Source organism: Cebus imitator, unplaced genomic scaffold, assembly GCF_001604975.1.
Source record: "Cebus imitator isolate Cc_AM_T3 unplaced genomic scaffold, Cebus_imitator-1.0 Scaffold15, whole genome shotgun sequence".
NCBI lineage: Eukaryota > Metazoa > Chordata > Mammalia > Primates > Cebidae > Cebus > Cebus imitator.
In genome coordinates, this window is record NW_016107330.1 from 1,054,603 (window position 1) to 1,067,972 (window position 13,370).

General features: G+C 50.7%; 1 protein-coding gene and 1 pseudogene across 3 annotated transcripts in view; one reads left to right on the top strand and one right to left on the bottom strand.

The window, feature by feature from the left end:
- CTNNBIP1 (catenin beta interacting protein 1) overlaps positions 1-13,370 on the bottom strand; it is a 63,024-nt gene that overhangs the window by 6,289 nt on the left and 43,365 nt on the right. The window lies entirely within an intron of this gene.
- On the top strand, positions 2,776-3,277 carry LOC108286094 (annotated as a pseudogene).

Consider the following 13,370-nt stretch of genomic DNA (forward strand, 5'->3'; position numbering starts at 1 on the left):
TATTTTTAGTAGAGACGGGGTTTCACCATGTTGACCAGGATGGTCTCAATCTCTTGACCTCGTGATCCACCCACCTCGGCCTCCCAAAGTGCTGGGATTACAGGCTTGAGCCACGGCGCCCGGCCAAAAATCAATTGTATTTTTATACATTAGCAATGAATAATCTGAAGGTAAAATTAAGAAAATGATTCCACTTATAATTGTATTAATAATAATAAAACACTTAGTAACAAATTTAACAAAGTGCAAATTTTGTGCTTTGAACAGTACAAAACATTACTGAACAAAATTCAACACATGATCCCTATCAAAATCCCTTTCTCGGGGAGTTTGTAAAAATTGCCTTTTTTTGTAGAAATTGACAAGTTGATTCAAATATTCATATGGAAAGGAAAGGGACCCAGAAAACCCAACACCACCTTGAAAAAGAAGAACAAAGTTGGACTCACACTTCCCAATTTCAAAACTTACTACAAAGTAAATAAGACTGGGCGGTACTGGCATAAGGACAGACATATAGATCAGTAGAACAGAAAAGAGAGTTCAGAAATAAATCTTCCAATTTATGGGCAGTTAATTTTTTTTTTTTTTTTTGAGACAAAGTCTCCATCATCCAGGCTGGAGTGCAATGGTGCAATCTTGGCTCACTGCAACCTCTACCTTCCATGTTCAAGCAATTCTCCTGCCTCAGCCTGCCAAGTAGCTAGGATTACAGGGACGTGCCACTATACCCAGCTATTCTTTTTCTTTTTTTATATATTTTTTGTAGAGATGGGGTTTCACCATGTTGGCCAGCCCAATCTTGAACTCCTGACTTCAGGTGATCCACCTGCCTCCGCCTCCCAAAACACTGGGATTACAGGTGTGAGCTCCTGCTCCCGGCTGGCCAGTTGATATTTGACAAGGGTGCCAAGACAATTAAGTGGGGAAGAACTGAACAAATGAGTGTGGATTCTGTATATTCACATGCACAGGATGAAATTGGATGCCAACCTTGCAGCATTTACAAAAATTAACTTGAAATGGATAAATGATCTAAATACAAGAGATAAAGTTATAAAAATCTCAAAAGAAAATATAGAAACAAATTTTCATGACCTTGGGTTAGGAAATGATTTCTTTTTTTCTTTTTTTTTTTTGAGATGGAGTCTCACTCTGTTGCCCAGGCTGGAGTACAGTGGAGTGATCTCAGCTCACCGCAACCTCCGCCTCCCAGGTTCAACAATTCTCCTGCCTCAGCCTCCAGAGTAGCTGGGATTACAGGCGGCCACCACCACTGATTTTTGTATTTTTAGTAGAGACAGGGTTTCACCATTTTGGCCAGACTGGTCTCAAACTCCTGACCTCAGATGATCCACTCACCTCAGCCTCACAAAGTACTGGGGTTATAGGCGTGAGCCACCATGACCAGTCTGTAAAGAACTCTTAAAACTCAATAATAAAATGTTGAAAAGCCCAATTTTTAAAAATGGGCAAAGAACTTGAACAGACATTTCTCCAAAGAAGACATACAAATGCCCGATAAGCACATGAAAAGATACTCGACATCATCTGTCATTACGGAAATGCAAATCAAAACCACAACAAGGCCAGGCACAGTGGCTCACACCTATAATCCCAGCCCTTTGGGAGGCTGAGATAGACAGATTACCTGAGGCCAGGAGTTCAAGACCAGCTTAGCCAACATGGCAAAACCCCATCTCTACTAAAAATATAAAAATTAGCTGGGCATGGTAGAGTACTCATGTAGTCCCAGCTACTCGGGAGGCTGAGGCAGGAGAACTGCTTGAACCCAGAAGCTGAAGGTTGCAGTGAGCCAAGATTGCATTACTGTACTCCAATCTGGGCATCAGAGTGAGACTCTATCTCAAAACAAAAAACAAGGCCGGGTGCAGTGGATCATGCCTATAATCCCAGCACTTGTGAGGCCGAAGTGGGTGAATCACCTGAGGTCAGGAGTTTGACCAGCCTGGCCAACATCATGAAACCCCATCTCAACTAGCAGTACAAAAATTAGCTGGTCACGGTGGCATGTGCCCTGTAATTCAAGGTACTCGGGAGGCGAACACAGAACTGCTTGAACCGAGACGGGGGTTGCAGTGAGCTGAGATCAAGCCACTATACTCCAATTCCAACCTACGACAGAGCAAGACTTCGTCTCAAAAACAAACAAAAAGGGCTGACGAGTGGCTCATATCTGTAATACCAGCACTTTTGGAGGCCAAGATGGGTGGATCACGAGGTCAAGAGATTGAGACCATCCTGGCCAACATGCTGAAACCCCGTCTCTACTAAAAATAGAAAAATTAGCTGGGCATCGTGGCTCGTGGCTGTAGTCTCAGCTGCTCGGGAGGCTGAGACAGAAGAATTACTTGAACCTGGGAGGCGGAGGTCACAGTGAGCCAAGATCAAGCAAGCCACTGCACTCCAGCCTGGTAACAGAGTGAGACTCCATCCAAAAAAAAAAAAAAAAAAAAAAAGCCACGCACAGTGGCTCATGCCTGTAATCCCTGCACTTTGGGCTTTCGGAGGCTGAGGTGGGTAGATCACCTGAGGTCAAGAGTTTGAGACCAGCCTACCCAACATGGTGAAACCCCATCTCTGCTAAAAATACAAGTAGTCAGGTGTGGTGGTGCACTCCTGTAATCCCAGCTACTGAGGAGGCTGAGGCAGGAAAATCACTTGAACCCGGAAGGCAGAGGTTACAGTGAGCCGAGATTATGCCACTGCACTCCACTGCACTTTGGTAACAGTGAGACTCTGTCTCAAAACAAAAATAACACTCTTTGCGTCTGCATAGTTTGCTCACCTCCCTTTCTACCTCCGCTGCTGCCATGGCTCCTGTGAAAAAGCTTGTGGTGAAGAGGGGCAAAAAAAAGAGAAGCAGGTTCCGAAGTTCACTCTTGATTGCACCCACCCTGTAGAAGATGGAATCATGGATGCTGCCAATTTTGAGCAGTTTTTACAAGAAAGGATCAAACTGAACAGAAAAGCTGGGAACCTTAGTGGAGGGGTGGTGACCATGGAAAGGAGCAAGAGCAAGATAACCGTGACATCTGAGGTGCCTTTCTCCAAAAGGTATTTGAAATATCTCACCAAAAAGTATTTGAAGAATCATCTACGTGATTGGTTGTGTGTAGTTGCTAAAAGCAAAGACAGTTACGAATTACGTTACTTCCAGATTAACCAGGATGAATAAGAGGAGGAAGACAAAGATTAAATTTCATTTATCTGGAATATTTTGTATGTGTTCTTGAATAAAACTTGGGAACCAAAACAAAAATAACAACAACAAAACTACAAAACCATAATGATAAACTATTTCACATCTACTAGAATACAAAGGACAGGGGAGAACACGTGTTGGCCAGGTTGTGGAGCACTGCAACCCTCATCCGTTGCTGGTGGGAATGTCAGGTGGTGCAGCTGCCAAGCCTGCTCCACAGTCTTTCCCATCTCACCTGACGGCACCTCCATCCTCCTGCTGCTCAGGCCAGAAGTCCTGGGGTCTTCCCAATTCCTCTGTCACACATATACTCCACACACGATACATCAGCAAATCCCACTGACTCTACTTGTAAGACAGACACTGAGTACATCACCACTTCTGCCACCACCACCCTGGTGTGGGGTGGACTGCTGAATCCCCACTTGCCTTGACCTCCCCTCACTGGCCCCTGATGGTCCATTCTCCACATAACAGCCAAGGGAAAGTTGTTAGAAACCTAAGTCAGCTCCTACCATGCCTTTGCTCAAAACCCTCCAGAAACTCCTACTGCAAGACTGCTCATCATACTCAAGGCCAATGCCCAACTCCTCACTGTGGCCCACAGGACCCACACCCATTGGTCTCTGACTGCTTGTTTTTTTTTTTTTTTTTTTTTTTTTTGAGACGGAGTTTCACTCATGTTACCCAGGCTGGAGTGCAATGGCGCGATCTCGGCTCACCGCAACCTCCGCCTCCTGGGTTCAGGCAATTCTCCCGCCTCAGCCTCCTGAGTAGCTGGGATTACAGGCATGCACCACCATGCCCAGCTCATTTTTTGTATTTTTAGTAGAGACGGGGTTTCACCATGTTGACCAGGATGGTCTCGATCTCTTGACCTCGTGATCCACCCACCTCGGCCTCCCAAAGTGCTGGGATTACAGGCTTGAGCTACCGCGCCCGGCCTCTGACTGCTTCTTCACCTCCCTTTACAACACACCTCTCACCACTCACTGTGCCAGCTACGTGGGCCCCGGCTGTCCTTCAAGCACAAGTCCTTGCACCCCAGGGCCTTTACACCTGCTGCTTCCATTGCCTTGATGCTCTTCTCCAGGTTTATCTCATGGGTTTTGTACTTCATGGAGGCCCTCCCTGGACACAACTTCTAAAATGGCCCTCGTGTCTCAATCCCTCAGGTGAATGAGGTCTTCAGCACCCTCAGTGCTTCCCACAGAGCTCTATATTGATCTGACCTCCTTTCCCCACTGCAATATACATCCCATGTGATCAGAGACTTTGTTTTGTTCACTGACATAATCACAGCATCTGGGCAAGTACCTGGGACACAGGATGAATCTTTATAGATGAGGAAGCTGAAACTTAGAGGGACAAAGCAACTCAGTGAATCAGAGGCAGAAGGAGGACCCAGATGCAGACTCCAAAGCCCATGCCTTCACCCTAGAAGGAGAAAGGAAACCACGGACCTCTCCAGTCACCCAGAGCACTAAGGCTCGTCTGACCTCCTGGCATCTGAGTTTCATCAAAATGGAACTAAGAACCAGGGTTTAAAAACAACACCAAAGCAGCCCAGGGACACCTTGGAGACAATTCAACATGGAACCCAGAGTGCCAACGTGGGAAGAGCCCTGGCCCTGGCCCCTGCCCCTGCCCCCTGCCCCAACCTGGTCCCCACTTCTATTTCCCCTAAGCCCGGCTCCCTACCCCTGCCTGCTGCCAGACACCTCATTAGTCCCCTGGCTCACCTGCCCTGGAAACCAGGGACAAGGCACTGGCAAGGGTACAGCTCTCTGAACCAGGGCAGGGCATCCAGCAGGCCCTCCCATCCCATGCCAATGCCAGCTTTGCCCCTTTGATGAAGCCCAGTCAAATGACTGGAGAGAAAAAAATGACAAATATGCAGGAGCTTAGAAAAGGGAAGCTGGCCCCTAGCCGGGGGCGGGAGGCAGACAATGGGAGCTCAGGATGAACTCCCACCAGCAAGCTGGAAGCCCAGCTCCACTCCCACCAACACTCACCCTAGGCCTGGACTGGCTCACTGAGACTTTTGAAGAAAGCCTCCTGGGGGACTCTGACAACTCCCAAAGTCTGCTGAGAATCGCTCTTGCTATTTGAGACTCTTAAGCTGAAGTCTTTCAAAGGTCCTTTCCTGAATACACTGGGCAGCTCAATGCATTTCCTGAGCTGCCAGGGCAAGCTCCTATTGGCCCTGCAGGATTATAGCTGGGTCAGCGATAGTCGATGAAAAAGAACAGAAAAGAGAAACATGGAGACGCTAGAGCCCCAAAGCCAATCCACAGAGCAAGGGCATTTCACAGACCTGGCTGGGGAGATCCTGGCGGAGCCTAGTGATGCACTAGCTGCCAATTTGCAAACTTGGAAACAGGCTAGTCCCAGGCCACATGGGTAAAATGTAGCAGACAAAGGCCTGCGACCCTGGTCAGTGGACCCTGTTCCCCCCTCCAGGCTGCCTCCCTGAATTATCCAACATGATGGGGTCTGCTTTCACAGCCAAGATGAGAGCTTGATCCTGCCTTCATTTCACCAAAGCACCTGGGTGTGGGAGGGACAAGCTGACCTCCTATCCCCGAGAGCTTCTCCAAATCCAGGATCCTGCAAAGTCCAACTCAGCACAGGTGCTCAGAGGTGGCCAGGGAGAAAGAAAACAGACCTGAGTACAAGTCCTTCCTCCAAAGTTGATGAGGATATGAAAAGCTTGGCTAAACTCCCAAAGGCTGCAGGCCCTGCAGGCTCCGCAGACCAGACAGGGCACAGCCCTGTACAACTTCATTGGAGAAAAGGGGGACTTCAGTCACAGATGGACACTCATGCATCACCCAATTCAGAACCAGGATTCTAGGCTGGGCGTGGTGGTTCATGCCTGTAATCCCAGCACTTTGGGAAGACAAGGCGGGTGGATCACCTGAGGTCAGGAGTTCGAGACCAGCCTGGCCAACATGGTAAAACCCTGTCTCTACTAAAACAAAAATACAAAAATTAGCTGGACATGGTGGCGCACATCTGTAGTCCCAGCCACTTGGGAAGCTGAGGCAGGAGAATCGCTTGAACCCAGAAGGTGGAGGCTGCAGTGAGTCGAGATCATACCACTGTACTCTGGCCTGGGCAACAGAGCAAGATTCCATCTCTCAAAAAAAAAAAAGAACCAAGATTCTTCCAGGCCCATCTCCCCACAACCATGTGCCCTGGGGACAGGGAACTTCTGCCACACTATCCTGCAAGACCACTGAAACCCTCACCACCCCGCTTCCTTACTGGTCAGAACTTCCCAGGACAGTGTCAGACATTCTGGGGTCAGGTACCTGGCAGCCTCCTGAACTCCTCAGAAGCCTTACTCCTTCCTAAGGAGGATAAAAAAGTGGGTCCCGAAAACTCAGAAATGTAACCTGAAATCTTCAGGGTCTGCAAATTCCCATGGCTGCATGGGGAATTCCCTTTGTAAGTCACCATCAGCACAGGGAGCTAACTTTGGCTAAGCGCTTCCCAACTGTCCAGGGAGTGCCACCTGGCAAGCCCAGGGCCCATCCTCAACACACATGGCAAACCAGGCTGGAGAGGGAATACAACCACATGCTCCCAAGCGTCCAGGACAACGCCCACTCTGTGTCTCATCCCCTTCTTTGACCATATGGTTTTTGGTTGAGGTTCCTTTTCCTCTTCCCATGAGCTCATTAATCTTGCTATTAATACGAACTAGCATCTGCTACCTGGCTATCCAAAACTGAAGTGGCTTAACTACCAGCTTTAGGGAAAGGCTACCTGGAAAAATAGAACCCAGACGTTCTACCAAAGGGAAGCATTTCTGAAGGAGACAAAATTCAGGTACCACCCTGGACTAGGCCTCCTCCTGGACAAACCAAGACCTGCTGGTGGCATGTGCTGTTTTCAACAGCCCTAAGCCACGTGTTCTACACATCTCAGCTCTGATGCCCCCAAGTCCCCAGGGGATGGCTTTTACCCAGAGACAGCAGGAAACCCAGGTTGCTGTGGGGATGGTGGCCACCAATCCACAAAGGTCTTAGCAGCCAAAGCAGCATCAGGCTCAGGGGCACCTCCTGGGCTCCAGGCTGACAACCACCACGGGCACAGGAGTCTGCTGGGTGGTGGCGCTGCAGCAGCCAGTGCTGTGTGGATGTGCCCCAAGCCATTGAGCCAGCTCTCAGCAGAGACACCAGGCCTCCTGGACCAGCCAACGGGAGCTCAGGAGGCAGCCGAAGGCCTTCCCAGGTTTGGGGCCCCTTGTGGTACCCCAGTACCAAGACCCTGCAGCTGATACCCAGCCTGGGTCTGACTCTGACTAGCTGTGTTTCCCAGGGGGAAGTCCCTGCACATCTAGCCTCAGTTTATTCATCTGCAAAATGTGATGAATCTATCCCTGATCTAACTGGCCACAGGATAACATCCACAGCATAAAGCATCATAAACGACATCCCGCAGGGTTGCACCTGGGGGCTCTATTATCTGTGCTCTGTTCTAATCCCAGATGTGTTCCTCCAAATCCATCTTGCCACGATCCCACCCTCCCGTCACTGCTGACCCTGACACACATACACTACCTCTGTGGTATGTTTTCCCAGGTGAGATACTCATTCCCTTTATTCAAATTCCTTGGTTCCCCAAAACATAGGCTTCAAAGACCAGGGAGCTTTGACTGCCAAGAAGGGACGGAGATGATCAGGTCTTCGCCTAAAACCCTGACCTATTCTTTTTTCTTCGTTTTCTTTTATATATACACATTCAATAGAGATGGGGCTTCACTATGTTGCTCAGGCTGGTCTCAAACTCTTGGACCCAAGTGATCTCCTGCCTCACCCTCCCAAAGTGCTGGGATTACAGACATGCACCACCATGCCTGGCCCATCCTGACATATTCTCAAATTTTAGTGGGGTTCAGAATTGAATCACCTTCGGAGCTTGCTTAAAATGATGATTCCTAGGCTCATCTAGCAGGCATTCTGGGGCCATGGCAGGGCCCTGGAGTCTACGTTTTAGCAAGTACCGTCAGTGATTGAGGTGTGCAAATATGTAGCACATGCTCTGAGAACTTAATGCTACAGACTGTCCCCTGACCCCAAGCTGTGGTCCCTTCCTGGGCAGCATTCTGGAAGAGAATCGTGTAGCATCCTTCCCGCCAGTTTCTCTACATGTACGCTGCCACGCATTCTCTAAGGCCCCGTGCAAACAGCACCTCTTCTCTGTGGCTTCCTAGGTGGTCTCCCCTCCCTCAGCCCAAAGCTCTTTCTGCATTAGTTCACATGCCAATCTGCTCTGCTGGTCCAGGCGCTCACAGGCAGTGCCGTGTGGTGGCATATACAGCAACTGTGGGCTGATGTGAGCGGAACCGTCCAGCCATTGGACTGAACAGCCTTCAATGCCCCTCTCTGTGACAGGGCCCACCTCTTACTGGGGTTTGAGGGGTAAGTGCAGAGTTGCACAAGGACTTCCCTGAGGCCATTTGGGCATCTGTTCTCAGTTTTAAACAACAAAACCCATGACATGGGGTGAGGGGGTCAAAGCGACCCTCCCTGGAGCTGGAGCCAGATGCTGAGTAAGCAGCTGGCCCTGAACTTCTGCACATTCCTTGCTTTTCTTGGGATTTTTTCCCCGTTTTCAGTGACACAACTTATACAACAAATCCTCCTGGCTGATTTCTCTTTGATTCAATATACAGGTGATTTCTGGTTCAATTTTGTTATTAGGTTACAGGTAATTCTCATGTAAGTGTTGATTAAAGTTAAAAAAGATTAGCTTCCCATCCCATAGACTAGAATTCTCCCTGGGCCTGACTGTAATTTCAGTGCAGAGTCTGTTATCGCCTGGAGCCTCTGGGAGAAGCCTCTAAGCCCCACACAGGGAGAGAGGGAACCCAGAAACCCCAGCAGATCATCCATACAGCACCATGAGGTGCAAAGGAGGGGTCCAGCCGGCTGCCCATAGGGAGGAACCGCTGGAGCAGCTCGGCCCCGGAAGGCACAGTCCCTGCATCCATCCAGCAGGTACCTACACTGCAGCAGAGGCGGGCGGGGGACTCATGTGTGACAGTGAACACAGCACAGACCCTGGCCCCAAGGGGCTCCTGATGTAAGGTGGTAAGATTGGCATGGAGCTCCAGGGCATGTGCTTACTCTGGAAGGGGTCAGAGGGGGATTCCTGAAGGAAGTGAAAGAACAGAGGCTGGAAGGCTTTTGGGGGGGATTCTGGGAAGAACTTTCCACACTGAGCTGTACCATGGAGAAGATCATGCCACCACCGCTACAACAGGGCAGGGCCACTTAGAGGGTCAAGGGGATTGGTGAGCGGAGAGCTGCCTCCCTCGTGCCATGCTATGAAAGGAGAGGCCGTTTCCTCACAGACTGGTTTCAGCTGAGCTACCCATGAGCACAGATATTTTTACAAGGTTCCCAGTGTACCCTCAGGCCAACTGACCTATTTTAGGCTCACTGGCAGCAGACCCTGAACCAGCAGCCTCAGCTTCCAAAGGGGAAAGCCTGGCTGGCCGCAGCTGGGGAAGCCTTCCCTGGAAAGTCTCTTGGAGAAAGTGTGATCAGGTGGAAGCTGGAACAGGCCTGGAAGTCCCCGTGCCAGCACACAGGTCCCAGAGGCAAGAAGGGCAGCAGCAGACCAGGGCATGGCCCTGGGAGGCCCCCAGGCAGAGAAAAAACAAGGGGCTTTGACAAAATGAGTCATGTCTAGGCAGGGTCCCTCTCAGCCCTGTGACACCCCAACAAGGGCCTATTCTGAGGCACTGTGGGAGGATGACAGTTCTGCGGGTGACTGGCCACGGGTTGCCTTTGCAAAGCGCCGTCGGGGGCCTGGAACTGTACTTGCTGGCCACCACCCCAGTGCAGTGCTGAGGCAGTAAGAGACCCGGAGCTCTCAGGGAACCAGCACATTAGAAGGCAGTCATAGATGGAGGGCCCAGGGTAAAATGGCAGCAGAAAGTGCTCCCCATTTCTTTTGACCCCTTCTGACATAGCTAACTGCCCAAATCATACCTGTTTCTCAAGTAAACACTGTCCTGCTTAAAAAAGCCTATGGCTGGCCTGGGCACGGTGGCTCACACCTGTAATCCCAGCACTTTGGGAGGCTGAGGCAGGCAGATCACTTGAGGTCAGGAGTTTGAGACCAGTGTGACCAACATGGTGAAACCCCATCTCTACTAAAAATACAAAAATTAGCTGTGCATGGTGGCAAAAGCCTGTAATCCCAGCTACTTGGGAGGATGAGGCAGGAGAATTGCCTGAATCTGGGAGATGGAGGTTGCAGTGAGCCAAGATCACGTCGCTGCGCTCCAGCCTGGGCAATAGAGCAAGACTCTGTCTCAAAAAAAATTAAAAATAAATAAAATATTTTATTGGAAAGTATTTAAGAGCACAGTAAAATTATCATAAGCTAAAAATGGATATTAAAATGCTATGGTCCCAGCCTGTGCTACAAATGTATGCATGTTTATAAAACGATGACAGGAAACTTAACAAAGGCTAAGAGTGACTATAGCCACACAGTACGGGTCAATCCTTTAAATTTTCTGCTCTCTCTTTCCCCTATGCACAATTCTATAACTGGGAAAAACAATCACTGCAGGTTAGAGGGAGCAGCACTGGCCATGAGAGGCCTGGACTCCGCACTGCACAGGGCCTGCTTCGGGAGGCTCCGGCCCTCCCCATTCCTGCAACTGCCCCTTCCCAGCAGGGTGACCTTCCTGAGAACTAACTTCCTCTGGTTCAAAGCCAAGTCCTCCTGGCTGCTAGGTCTGCTTAGACCCCCTCGGGGACCAGAACCCAGCTCATTCATTTGTCCAAGCATGACTGGGGGCTTAGTGGGTCCCGCCCCTGCAAATAAGAAGACAGAAGTCACAATTCCAAGCTCAAGAAGCTCCGAGTCTGGTCAATAGATGGATTAGGAGACAGCATGTCGAAAGTAGCACAGCCAAAGTGCACACACATGTGACAGGAGGGCCTGGCCCAGGCTGCAGGGGGCAGGAGAACGAGGTAAAGCAGAAAGGTGTGAACACGGCCATTCACTATGGCCCTTTATGGTGTGAACTCAGGTCTTGCTCACCAAGCTGAGGGGGCTGGATTTGTCCTCAAGGCAGCGGGAAGCCTTTAAGTTGGGTAGAGGCCCAGCTCAGTGGCTCACGCCTATAATCCCAGCACTTTGGGAGGCCAAGGTAGGTGGATCACCTAAGGTCAGGAGTTCGAGTCCAGCCCAAGCAACATGGTGAAATCCCGTCTCTACTAAAAATACAAAATTATCTGGCTGTGGTGGCAGATGCCTGTAACCTCAGCTACTCAGGAGGCTAAGGCAGGAGAATCGCTTGAACTGAGGAGGTGGAGGTTGCAGTGAGCCAAGACCATGCCACTGTACTCCAGAATGGGTGACAGAGCGGGACTCCTCAAAAGAAAAAAGCTGAGACTCGCTGATGTCACTCTATGCTTCCAGAATTCTCTCCAGCTGTGGGGGTAGAGGGTAGACCTGAGGGGGCAAGAGGAGATGCCAGACAGGAGCAAGCTGTAGCGATGAGACAAGAGTACGTATAGGCCCGGTCCAAGAGGGGACTCAAAAGGAGAGGGAGAATGAAGCAGGTCTGAGGAACCTCAGGGCAGACTCGGTAACCGACTAGGTTCCCGGGGAAGAGAGGAGTCAAGGCTGAGTCCTTGGGCGCTATGTACTTGGTGGGCATTGGTCAGGGCAGAGCACAGGCAGAAAATGTGGGTCAGCTGGGCATGGGTGACTGTGGTGATGCTGGTCAACAGTCAGCTGACTGTGCTCTCTGCTGAAGTCACAGGAGTGTATGTGGGACAGAGAGAAGAGAGGGGGTGATCCTGGAGGATGCCAGCATGATTGAAGGAAAAGGAATAGGAAACAGCCAGTGAGGGGTGACATGAAGAGCAAGGGAGGGAGAGGAGGCTGTCATTGGTGGTCTCAGCCCAGCAGAGGCCAGGCGGGCTAGGAACTGGTGGGGAGGGGGCCACTAGGGCCTCTGCTGGAACCACCTGGTGAGCCCCTAAGGGGAGGTCCCCACCCCAGGGCCTCTAGCACCTGTCTGGCCCCCTAGATACTTGACAAATGTGACTGAGGAAAGAATGGGGGGGGGGTAAAGGGATGCCCAAGGCCCCCTCTCTGGGCCTCAGGAAGGGAGCAGTGCCCCAGGTACCAGACCCAGCCAGACCCTCAGGACCAATGTCGGGTGCTGTCCATGGGAGGGTCTGCCTCAGACCCTCTGCTAGGGGAGTCCTGGGGGAGCTGGAGGCTCCTCTGGCTCAGAGAACAACGTAAAGCAGCTTGAAGCATTTGCTGAGAGACAGCACCACCTAGTGTGCAGAAAGTGCACGCCAAGCCATTGCCCGCAAGCTCCAGGCCTTGGGGATGATCACAGAAGTCCCTGTACCTGCCCCAGGTTCCCTGAGGACAATAATCCAGGGCTTCCATCACCTAAGCAGTGTCTGAGCCTCTGGTAGCAGGACCCTGCAGCATCAGCTGAGATCGGCTCTGCCAATGGAGAAGGTGGGCAGGTGAGATTTTAACAGAGATCCGTTTGGCCACAGGGCACAGGCAGAAATGCAGGGGCCTGCCCTCACATGGGTAAGCTCACTGGGGAACTGGGCTGATTGCAGTTCTGTTGTTATTGTTGTGTTTGTTTGTGGTGTCCTTAGGCTCACAAGGAAAATAAGTATGCTTGTGAAGCTCAAATGGCTGGCCCCTCCCCTCTCTACTCCCAGTCCACAGAATTCTCAGAGCCTCCCGCAGCTCAGGTCTCCTGTACAGCTCAGGCCTCAGCAGTCAGGTCAGAGGTGTCTTTATGAAGGTATGGGCAGTCCATAGCGTGCCCCAGCAGCAAGGAATGACTCCTGCCACCTATTCCCCAATGATTTCCCAGGGTCCTCCCTGGCTCCAGCTTCAGCTCCAGGAGCCTCCTCCCCAGAGAAAGAAGTAACTGTGGATGCCACCCACCAAGGACGACCCGGACTCCACGGCCTACACAGTTGGCCACAGCCGATAGCTTGCTCCTATTGCTCAGCAGTTTCAGGGTAAGGTCAACAGCTAAGTGGGGTCAGTGACCTTCCTCAGCAACTTGGCAGAGCTCATTTTTATTCTCAACTGTGGGTTCAGCTAAGCAAATAAAGAG